This window comes from Talpa occidentalis, unplaced genomic scaffold (assembly GCF_014898055.3).
Source record: "Talpa occidentalis isolate TD23 unplaced genomic scaffold, MPIMG_talOcc4v2.1 talOcc4.6, whole genome shotgun sequence".
Classification (NCBI taxonomy): Eukaryota; Metazoa; Chordata; class Mammalia; order Eulipotyphla; family Talpidae; genus Talpa; species Talpa occidentalis.
The window spans coordinates 115,076,163-115,088,238 of NW_023604972.1; the positions used below are offsets into that span (position 1 = coordinate 115,076,163).

Below are 12,076 nucleotides of genomic sequence, written 5' to 3' on the forward strand. Positions count from 1 at the left end.
CATGTATTTGATTTTGTGCTGCTATCCAATTCAACTATCTTCTGTTGTTTATCTCTGTCACTTTTGAAAAATATGGGAAATGCATCCTTAGAAAATGAATGCTGAGATGTCCAGGGTCTTCTGGTGCCAATCTATTTCAGACATTATTTATCAAATTTCTTAGACATTGCTTATTCTGACATTGAAGAAGGGAGTCACTTTAGTTAATGTGTTTGGATGCCTCGTCTTGGGCCTATTCACTCAAAGATGAAGTATGGCACCTTTCACATACAGACATCTAACTGTAAATCACTTTGTATGATAATATACCTAGCTTTATAACACATCAGTTAGTATTGTTATTAACTCTTTCCTGTTTAAATACTCTGCTTCCTTGGTTACCCTGAGAATTCTCTAAGGCCAAGGTTACATGTTTTACAGATTTTAAAATTTGCCAATGTTGCAGCCTTTCCTTTCCTTGTCAATTGGTTGACAATTACTGAGACTTTGCACACAAATAAAACTCTCTTTAGGGTGTGGAATTGAAGTTATCTACCAATGTTTGTTTACCTTGTGTTCCTATAAAATCAGGGAAGACATTATAAAACCAGGAAAAAAAAATATTTAGTTTCACTGTGACTTAGTTTTATCATCTGCAGTATGGGTAAAATAATACCATCTACCACAGAAAACAATGGCAAAAGTCAAATACCATGTTCAGTTCCTGGAGTTCAGTACCTAGAGTTTTGCAAATGTTCAGTAATTCCGTGTCGTTGTTGTTGATGATGATGTCATAGTATGTAGAACAATGGTTATATGGTTATGACCATTAGGACTTTCCCCCTCCGTACCTATGATTATTGGGTAGCCTTAAAGAATGGGGTTTTATATGAATAGAGGCAGAACATGAACCCAAGTTTGTGATTCCAATTTAGAAGGCTATAAAGAGCTTCTACCTTAGTGAAAGTTCAGACTTCAGCAGGCTGAGGGACCCAGTCTGACCTTTAGCTATTGTTGAAGGTTATAGTCAGGACCATGTCACAGAAGAGTAGGCAAATAACATCCCTAGAGAAAGACTACCAAACAGTGTTTTTCCAGGCATTAAGAGCTTCAAGACATTAGTTTAGGGCATTAGAACTGATGTGAAAACCACTGTGGGTGGAGAGATTCCCATGATGCAGCTTCCAGAAGGACCAAAAGCAGAAGTGATGTAATGAAGAACACTTGAGTTCTGGTGAGCACCCCTGGTTACCATGACACAGGAAATGCTGTGTTTCTCCTGAATCTAGTGCCATATTAGAGAGAATCTTGTGGGCATAGTTATCTAGCACAATCTCTATGATTCTTCCCATATGATAGGGCAACTGTCTCTTCACCCCTGTTCTGTAATTGCTGTGCCTGCAGAAGGACATCTGACAAATATTTCTCCCACTAGAACTGTGATAATACCTTGTGCCTCAAGCCAAGATTTGTTGAGCAAATGTACTACCAAAAAAGATAATGTTTGTTCACGGGAATATAAAATGCTCATTTTATCATCTTAGATGAAGAATCATGTAAGCATGTGGTAGCTGCCAAGTTTGCCTGCAGGTGAAACAGAAGCAGGTAATGCTGGCAATCTGCCCTTCTCTCCCATCTGTTCTTTTAATTCTCAGAGTGGAAAGGCTCTGCTCTCTATTAGAATTCTCTGTTAAAACATTAGGTCTTAATAGTGTGGGTTACCAGATATTGAGGGCATGGTTAGCAGGGTGGATTTGCATACTGTAAAAGAGGTATTTAAACCTTTAAACCTTAAAAGTCTTCAAGAGATTTTTTTTTTCCCCCTCTTGGCACAAGTCAAGCGTGGAGATAGGCACTGAGACAATACATGAGTCTACCTTGGACTCACGTATACTTCTTTAGGACTTGATTTTGTGCAGGTTTGTAGCAGTTAAGGTATTTTCAACTGTGAGGCATTTACTCACTAAATATTTTGAAGAAGAAGCAAATATATTGTCTCATTTGAACCGTAAGCTCACAGGAATTGATGGCTTGATGACTGATGACTTAATGACTTTTTTTTGCCATTTTGGTTTTGCTATTATCCTGAGGCCCAGAACAAGAACAATGATTCAGGAATATCACACACTTGTAAAGATGTCCCAAGGGAAGAGAAAGGCACCTGGTGATTGTCTTCCTGAAGTGAAGGAATCCCTTACTTGCTACTCTGCAAATTTCTGTCAGCCCCCCCAAAATGTGCTCAAGATGACAATTCTCACCCAATGGCAGCAAACAGAGTAGAATAATCCTAAAGCCCATCTGATCTGTGTCTGCCCTGGAGTTGAAGGCAGATTGCGCTGGGACACATAGCTTGTCAGGAGAGAGGCCACAACTTGAGGAAAATCAGAATTCTGTTTAATATAGAAGAAGAGCAGAAGGTGGTCTCTGGACACCCAAGGGTGTTTTCTATACACTTTGTATAAACTTATTACTTAGAAAACAAAGGCAATAATCCTATTTTAATGTAAAATAAATACCAGGAGAAAAAATTCTTGGAGCCCTGATTTCCAATGACAAGCCACCACACTCCTAAAATAGCACAGGCAGAGAGATGGTTGGGGGGTGGTATGAATGTTTATCTAAATTCAGAAAATGGCCCAAGCGGAAGAAAGAGGAAGAATCAATTATGCACGTGGCCATTTCATCCTGCTGAGTCAGGCTGGGCATGCTGCATTCTCTGCATAGAACCTGCCCACCGCTGTGTCGTGGCCTGAAAAATGCTGTGGGTTTTACTTAGCCAAGATTCATGGAGTAGGCAAAGTAGCACATTTCCATAAGCTTTCAAGGGTATAAAGTTTCACTGACTGGAGAGTAAGAGGGTGCAGTTGTGCAATCAGGTTGTTCATTATGTTTTAGTGTATGGATATGTTCTTCAGTGAGAAATTCTAACCCTTTAAAAAAAAATCAGGGAATTTTTTCCCCCTGCACCAAGTCATATGTTTTCTACCTAGACAAGCAAGCACTATGAGCAGGTGTCTGAAAGAAAAAGGAAATCCAAATGAATTATATTTTTAAACAGCCTTAATCCTATTTAGTCAGGAGCAAAGTCTCCCAAAAACTACAGAGCTGGCTTCTGGTGCCTGTCATCAAATAACTACAGACTATTCTACCCCACCTTGACTTATACTGTAAGTAGAATCCAAATAAGATTTTGGGGGAGATGGTATCAAGGAACTTTAAAAAAAAGTTTGTCTATTTTTTTTCCAGCAAACATTTTTCTAGAAACTGAAGGAAAGTAAGACATTGAGAGAATTCTTCAGGGAAGAAATCCGTAGTTCCTAGGGAAATATATCCCAAAAGTTTAGGCAAAATTTAGGGTGGTTGCAAGAAAAGGGAAAGCAAGACATAACAATGAAAGAGCACATCTGGACTCAGGAGGAAGAGGAGAAGGATTATGGAGATCAGGAGGGAAAAATTATGAGAAATGCAGGATTCAATTGGTTTTCTTAGGTATGTTTCACTCGAGGTTTTTTCCCTCAAACTTAATGTCTACAGAAGAACTGAACAAATATTTAGATAGCATAAGAGTAGTTTAAAAGTTCTGCTGCCAGTATGGCAGATGAAGAAAACAACTATTAGGTGACTGTTGAAATAGTCGTGGTTGCTCGTAAGGAGAGAATGAACAATTGCAGAGTTGGTAGAATAGAGAATAATAGGAAGAACTGTAAGGTCTGAAAGAGGTTATATCAGCAGGATTTGCTCATTGGACAGACAGGAGGGTAAGAAAGAGAAAAGTTAGTGATGATGACATTTACAGTCTGAGCGGAGAATGGATTTTTTCTGGCTTTGGATGATGGAATCAGCTTGGGATGTATCGAATTGTACAGCATGTGCTTAGAAATTGAATGTGAATTTTTAGAAACATGATGTACTATGCATTTGCACTGAATTTGTCTTTAAGACTGAAAGAATGTGGAATTCAAAGAGGAACTGGGAATAAGAGAAAAGAAAAGAGAAAGAGAACCAAATTTGGGATAAAAAAAAAAAAAGGCAAAACAAGGCAGGTGATGGTGAAGTACATGTGTTTAAATCTGCAATTTTTTTTAAGATTTATTTATTTATGCATACAAGAACTGGGGTACAGGCCAGAGGTGCGGGGGGTGAGAGGATTCACCAGAGACAGAGTGGGGAACAGAACAGGCAGACTGACGAAATACACTGCTGAGGGGAGCAGTGGGCAAGACAGGAGAGGTCTGCTGCACCATGTAGGTAGCTCCCTAGCAGGCCGGGGATCAAACTCATGCTGCAGAGGTTGCGGATATCTGCATAGTGCTGTGTTTAACCCCTTGCGCCACCAGGGAGGCCCTGAATCTGCAATTTTAATGGGGTTTTCTGTGCTCGTCTTTCTTAGCAAAGGTTCAATCTTAAAATTGCAAAATGTCATTTAATTAAATTTTATACTTTTGAGTTCTTCAGAGCATTGTAAAGCTTAGTTAACCTCACAGATACACATCAGTTAATTTCAGAGTGCTTTTAATACTGCAATGGTGCAACTATAAGTGAATGTTACACTCAAGAACACTGCAATCATAGACATACAACTTTAAAGGACGTGGTTGCAATGGATAATGTTACTGATCTAGGAGAAAAAAAAGATTTTTGTCTAAGGGATGCATCCCAGATTATAAAATGGAAATTAGCTTAATTTATCCATGTATGTATCAATGTGTTGGTTAAGGATGGAAAATAATTGCTTAAAATTTACTTCATCTGTCTTGATGTAGTCATAATAAATATAATTTTCTTGGTATCTCATAAAGTGGTGGCCATGGATAATAAGCACCAAAACAACCCAAACCTGAATAATCAGACCGTACTTTTTACCTTCTCTTTCTATTTCCCCTCTCATATTCAATAAGGTGAGGTGAAGGTGTAGCCCAGCACTCACCTAAGTCTGAGAGTTAAAAGGGAATCCCGTCATGAAGGCTGGGTCATGAGTTGCAAAGCTGGCACCATGCATGCTCACCTTGCATGTGGAGCGAGGAGGTGAACAGCAGCATGCTTCTGGCCAGCCCCTTCTCTTCACAGTGAAAGCAGTCATCGGCCTAGAATGTTATCTTCTTAAGGAAAAGCCTGTATATACTTGGCTTTATCCAGAATTTTTCTCTAGCTTCTTCAAAGACCCCGAAAAATTACCAGTAGGAGAATGAACTCACTTTGCTCAGAACCTCTCCCCAGTAGAATGAACCCTCAACCCTTTCTCTTCAAGACTTAGTTCTTCTTCTTCTTTAAGATTTATTTATTTATGCATACAAGAACTGGGGGTGTAGGCCAGAGGTGTTGGGGGGGGAGAGTGAGAGGATTCACCAGAAACAGACTGGGGAGCAGAACAGGCACTTCTACTGAAATATACTGCTGAGGGGAGCAATGGGAGAGATAGGAGAGGTCTGCTGCGCCATGTGGGTAGCTCCCTGGTCGGGGATGGAACTAGTGTGCAGTGGCTGGTGAATGGATAATAGTGCTGTGTCTTTAACCCCTGCGCCACCAGGGGGGCCAAGACTTGGTTCTTCTTTATGTCTCCATATGTACATGCAAGAGGAGTGTTGTCTTACTTAAGAAGCACTCTGCAGTCCTCCCAGTCAGAATCATCAAGCACTGTCACCTGTCTACCCCACAGCCCATTGTCTGGCCTGACCATACCCCTGGCTAGGACCAATCACCATGGCCTCCACCATTGCTCATGATGGTGGCAGGGGCTTCCATCTTTTCACTGATTTTTACTCACATAGCTAACGAAAACAGTTTCCTGTCTTTCTCGGGATGGATCAGCGGGGTTTTACTCTAGAAAACAGTGCTCCTGCCAAACCATACTTGCTGAATTCAGAGAGAAGGGAAGCTCTAGAAACATGATATTGCCCTTCTTATTTTTGAAAGATTCATGGAAGCCTTAATTAGAGTCATAATGAATTTGGAGGACGAACTTATTCTCTTCTGCATTATCCCAATTCTCAAAAGTCATGAAGATACTATTTTAATGACTTCCCTGCCCTTTGTAATCACTGTGCTAGTTAAAAATACTTGGGAAGGAAGATATACAAAATACCATGTCAAGTAGCAATAGAATATATATAAAACTACCATGTTGAAATCATTAGCAAAGAGGTAATAGACCTGGTGGTGTGCATATTGGTATCTCCTTTTGTTTGATTTCCTCCCCCAACAATGGTAATTTGTACCTTCTGGATTATTTTTCATTCTTGAAAATTAGTTTTTTTCATAGTAATTAACATAAGCTTGAAAATCTCTGACAAGTCCTATTTGTGTCATATTAGGGCTCATTCAATCTTTTTATAAATTATATAGTCATCTACCTTAACATTTCAATGTTTTAATTGTATTAGAAACTAGAATAAAAGAAAACCATTTTTAGAAAAGCGATGCAGATGATTGCTTCGAGTTATATTTTTTTCTACCTTCACTCCTTTAACTCGAGTGTAGGAACCTTGAGGAAAATGAAGATGTCAGGAGGCACATGGTATTTCAAAAAGTAGAGGAGGGTTTATCTAGAAAACTGTGGATAAAATATCACTAAACAATCAGGAATTAGTTATGTAAGAACTTTGGCATTCACATGTATGCTATGAATAAAGAAATTTTTCCCATATTTAACATATTTCTTCTTTTAAAACTCATGCCAGATTATAATGATTGATTTTTAAGAAAATAACATTTCTATCTTATGATTCTCAAAGTTTATACAGACTAACTTTTCCAGTATGGAATAGATATGACCCAAGAATTTTAGCTTTGAACTTTTCTCCTATTTAAATAAGGGGTTCTGCCTTAAAAATGATGTGCAAATAATCATTTGTACCAATGCAAAAGAGACAAAAGAGTAGCTTAAAAGGCTATTTTATAACACAGAGAGATTATCTGCTTTGACCTAATGCACCTCGTGGAAGTCACTAGGCTTGTTGCAACAGAGGGGTTGTGCAAACAAGGATGAATCAGGACCTGCAAACCCAGAACGTTCCCATTCCAGGTAAATGATTCCTTTCCTGTGAACTTGATTTCTATCTAAACTCAGTCACTTGTGGTATGTGGATAAAGTGTGAAGTTGTATGATGAGAACTTCAGAAACAAACAAAAAACCCCAAATTTGCAACAGATTATTTTTAAGGAGAGAAATTCTCAAAGCATAAATTAGGCAGGATTAGATGGTTTCCTGTTAATGAAGCCCTCAGTAATAAATAAGTAGTGTAAGGGCATGAAAATGCATTACCAAAAAATCTAATCCAGAGAAACAAGCAATAAAAAAAATCTCCAGAGCAGACAAAATTGTAGAGATCTTTGCTTATCATGATGGAGATTTTCTCTCTGGATTATAATTAAACAGATATCCTTCCCATTTCTTTTTTTTTTTTTTTATAGGTTTTTTTTTTTTTATAGAGGCATGTTTTATTTATTTGTTTGTTTGTTTGTTTTGTTTATGCATGCACTGGGTACAGTCAGAAGTGCGGGAGGGTGAGAGAATTCACCAGAGCCAGAGCGGGGAGCAGAGCAGGCAGAAGGACTGAGGTACACTGCTGAGGGGAGCAGTGGGCGGCAGGAGAGGTCTGCACACCATGTGGGACCCTCCTTCGGTGGCCGGGGGCAGCTTCGCAACCCAGCGCTCAACCGCTGCGCCACCGGGGAGGCCCACCTTCCCATTTCTTTATAAACCTCTGTGTTATCTAATAGTCCTTCAGGAACTGGACTCTAACATCTGAACCTAATGTTTTGCTTTATCTAAAGGAGAATCTCATCTAATGGTAGAACAGTCATAGTCTTTTTGTAGATGGTAAAGTCACTGTGTGTGTGTGTGTGTGTGTGTATTTAAACAGTTGGGGAAGTCGACTTTTAGAAAAACTACTGGTTTAGTGTGATTTGGTGATTTTTTGTTTAACATGAAACTACAGACCTTCCCCCTGCAAAAACAAAAACAAAAACAAAAAAAAACCAGTTTGTCCTAATTCATTCATTTGTAAGAATTATGCATATTCTTGAAATAAAAAACACAAGAAATTTAAAATGCTTAAATATTATAGACAAAAAAATCTTAATTTCATCTCTTCTATGTTTCTAAACTGAAATAATGATCAAGATAATATGTATATCTATATGTTCACCATCCCCAAAGTCTGTACAGCTTGGATCATATTAAAGATATTTTATAAAACAATAGTTTTTAAAGATGTGAAGTCATATAGTCCAGAATCGTACTGCGTTGCTATCACAGAATTCACAAAAGGACTTATACAATTACATTACATTTGTGATTTGTCTTGTATCATCTAACTCTATTCTTTATATAGAGGCCCTTGAATCAGTATGCCCTGATACTAGCACTGATAAATCAAAATAACAAACTGTTTCAACCCAGTTTCCAAGCTGGGTTAATTTTGGAGATTGAGTTGCTAGTAATGGAGGGAAAAAACTGAATGAGGATTTGGAATTAGATTAGATAATTTTGCAAACATGTTTCTAGAAAGGATTAGCTGTAGTAATCTTATGTCTGAATAGAATCTCCAGAGTTGTTTTGTTTGAGAGAAGGCTTCCATGCTGGAAAGTGGTGAAGTGCCTAAAAGGTGGTAGACATACTCCTTGGAAAACACTAGAAATTAACTGGGCACCTGCTTTAGGACAGATTTTTTTGCTTACAAAGGTCAAGGGCTTTCTAACCCTGGGGATGTCTTTTTGTTCACATATTAAGTTCTGAGAAACATATTCATGTCATTTATTTGTGTTCTATTGTTGCAATATGAAAAAGGAGAAAGGCGATATTATTTAAATTCAGTTCATTTTCAGAGCATCAGTTTCTTATTTGTTGTATAAAGAGTGAGTAAAGGCACCATTGCAGTGAATTAGTATTTGTATTATATATGTATATATTTATGCTTTCAAATACAGATAAAATGAATTTCTAACATCTGCATATATCAAAATACTTAGATTAAACCTAAAAGAGGATCAACATTTGTGCTAAATACACATGTGTTTGTGTTCAAAAAAAGCCATTTGCAAAGATCATATTAAGCATGCAGTGGGATTTGATATTGGTATTCCTCATAATATGACTTTGGAAAAGCAGAATTTTACCAAAATTCCATGATATTTAAAAAGTAAGATTTTGTTATGAGAAATATTGGTAAAGATATTTTATGGATATTTTTATTTTGATCTTAAAACTATTTGAAGTTTAGTTTCTAATGATATTAACCTGAGAAATGTAACAAAACTGTCAATATCTTATGCTCCAGAATCTTGGTTAATACAACTTGGTTAATAAAACTATAATTGGCAACATGAAATATGAAACACCCAGGGAATTACATGTTTCATTTTCACAAGTTTTAGAATTTGAAAACTAGCAATATCCAGCTATACCTTGATATGAAAATTGGTCTGACAATTAGTATTATGTTAACTAATATAATAACTAACAGAGATATCTGATTATTTTCCTATTTTGTTCATTTTTTTAAAGTAGAAAGTAGGATTTTCTTTTTTTAAAGGCATTTGAATTTCCTTGCCAGCTGCACATCTCTTTTCTATTTTTATTAGGAATTTGGGCATGCAGAGGATTGTGTGTGTGTGCGTGTGCATATGAGGGTGTGTGTACACACACCCTACCCCCCCCCCGCACATGCGCGTGCAAGGGTGACTTTTCTAACATTATGTTTTTAAATCTGACAAGGTCATATAAGCTGGGAAAAAAAAGCAAAGGGTCATCAAAAGGGGAAAAATAACAGAACTACGGTGAAATGGCTCTCTGTCGGCCCTGGTATTGATTCAGAGTGTGTCAAAAGGGTCTTTTGTCGCGCCCCTACCACAGCATACTAATTTGCTAGATCAAGTCTGTCAGAATATCGACTGGAAGTAAAGAACTACAGTGGCAGCTTTTGTGTTTCATACAGCAGGGAGCCTGTGTGTGAAACAGGATTATCAGGGGGTCATGAAGAGAGTCAAAGGATGTCCATCACTTCCCTTCTGGAAATGTAATGGGGCGGGCGCCTGGGTGTGATTAAGATGTAGGAGACAGGAGGCATAGCGGTGAACAAATCAGAAACACACACATGCAAATCAGGTTGGCTGCTGTTAACCACATATTTTTAATGAAAAATTCAATAGCAGACCAAACAAATATCTAAACAGCTGCATTCAGCTAACATATCAAATAGCCTATTCAACATCTTTTCTTGAAAAGCAAATATACAAAACATGGAGATGCCTATCAGATCTGCATTTTTCTTTAAATATCACTTTGCAATCTACAAGTGTTTCTTTGGCAGTGTGATCCTGGCACAACCATCAGACTACTAAATATCAATTTGGATTTTTTTTCTTGTAAAATAAGATATACTATTTACCATGTCACAGCCAGCCTTACCATCACTGCTGCTGGTATTGTAGAGTTTTGGCTTGGTTCTTTTCACTGGCTTTGTTGCATTAGCAAAATAGCTTGCTTGAATGAAAAAAAAAAATGTATGATGGAAAATTCATAGCTTTGTAAGAATACTAATGCTTAGGAAGAAGCTTTGGAATTGTAAAGTACAATAAACATATCAATATTATGTATGGGCAAAGATAAGAGATGATGTAAGAATTTTTCATAATAAAAACTATTTTTTAAAATATAATCTTTATTTCTACTTCCTTAGACTCTTCGTTGGGTATTTATTTATTCACTCAGCCAAAAATTACTTATGTTCTCACTCTCTGCCAGGTGCTGGCTAGGTGCTGTGGCTACAGAAGTGATTTAGATAATTTCTTTGCCTCAAAGATTAATTGAATGTATAGAGGTATATTTATATGTATAATTTTGCTGTTTTATATATCACAATGTAGACAAAATATCAGAAGAGTTGACATAGCTTTGGATAATTCTTAGAAGTCTGTACCTTGGCTTTTCCTTAAATAAACCATCCACATGTAAGAATTGAGTGTGAACTTGAAAGGTTCTTAACAAAGATCGGTCCAGTTCACTTTATTGCTGGAGAAAAAGGCCTGTTGGTAACAAATATATTTCTTCCATTCCAAACACCTGAATGAAGGGGACATAACTCTAACGGCCTCTGGCTCCTGTTTTAACCTTAACATTGCAGGATGCATTTAACCTGAAGGCATTTTCTGAAACAACCTCCTCCTTGCTTTGCTGATACCTGCATAGAGTAAACTGCTGCTCCCAATCATATTAATGAAGCTCAAGAAAATGACTATGAAATATGGGTATGACGCTGAAGAAGAGATCTTTGCTAGTCAAAATTTAATAGTGCAAGAGAAGAGACATGATGTAATGTGACCTTCAAAGAGTAGCTATTTCATTTTCTGTTTTGTTTTTCTCTCTTAATTTACCTTATCTCTTACTATTCTCAGCTTCCCTGCCAGGGTTTTCCTTCTATATCCCAAGCTTGTGAAGTTGAATGTTTTGGATTTCCTGCTCTCTGGCTGAACTATAGACCTATACGACTATTTTAATTTAATGGCTCTAAACGCCCTCTGTAAATTCACAACATCCTGTTATATATCTCTGATCCAGGTCTATTGTTTGTCACCTAATATGGACCTTTAACCTCATGGGTCCAACACTAATTTCTGTTTGAATTTTCTTCATCTTTGTAAAAATACCACAAAATATTGTGTTTCTAAAACAAGAAAAGTTAAGAAGGGAGACTCATACTTGAGTCTTCAAATTTCTTCATTCTCACCAAGTTTAAATAATCCATCATTCGCTGAAGGTCCTATCTCTCAGACATATCTTCAGTATATCTATTTTTCTCTAATTCCAACACCACTACTCTTAAAACATGAGTTGTGTTAAAACCTAAGTTGTGTTACTCAATATATGAGTAGTGGGGCCTCCCTGGTGGCGCAGGCGGTTGAGCGCAGCCTGTGAAGCTGTCTGCAGCCTCTGTAGTGCCAGTAAGATCCCCACTGGCCTCGGAGCAACCCACATGGCGAGTGGACCTCTCCTGTCTCACCCACTGCTCCCTTAACAGTGTATTTTGTCAGTCTCTCTGTTCTGTTCCCTGCTCTGTTTCTGGTGAATCCTCTCACTCTCCCACGCATCTGGCCTGTA

The 12,076-nt window shown here is 37.7% G+C and overlaps 1 long non-coding RNA gene across 1 annotated transcript in view; it reads left to right on the forward strand.

Moving 5' to 3' along the window:
• Nucleotides 1-808: 808 nt before the first annotated feature.
• LOC119260862 (uncharacterized) overlaps nt 809-12,076 on the forward strand; it is a 31,662-nt gene continuing 20,394 nt past the window's right edge. The window contains exon 1 of the long non-coding RNA XR_005128838.2: nt 809-1,213. This is a non-coding gene — a long non-coding RNA (uncharacterized LOC119260862). The remainder of the gene's footprint in view (nt 1,214-12,076) is intronic.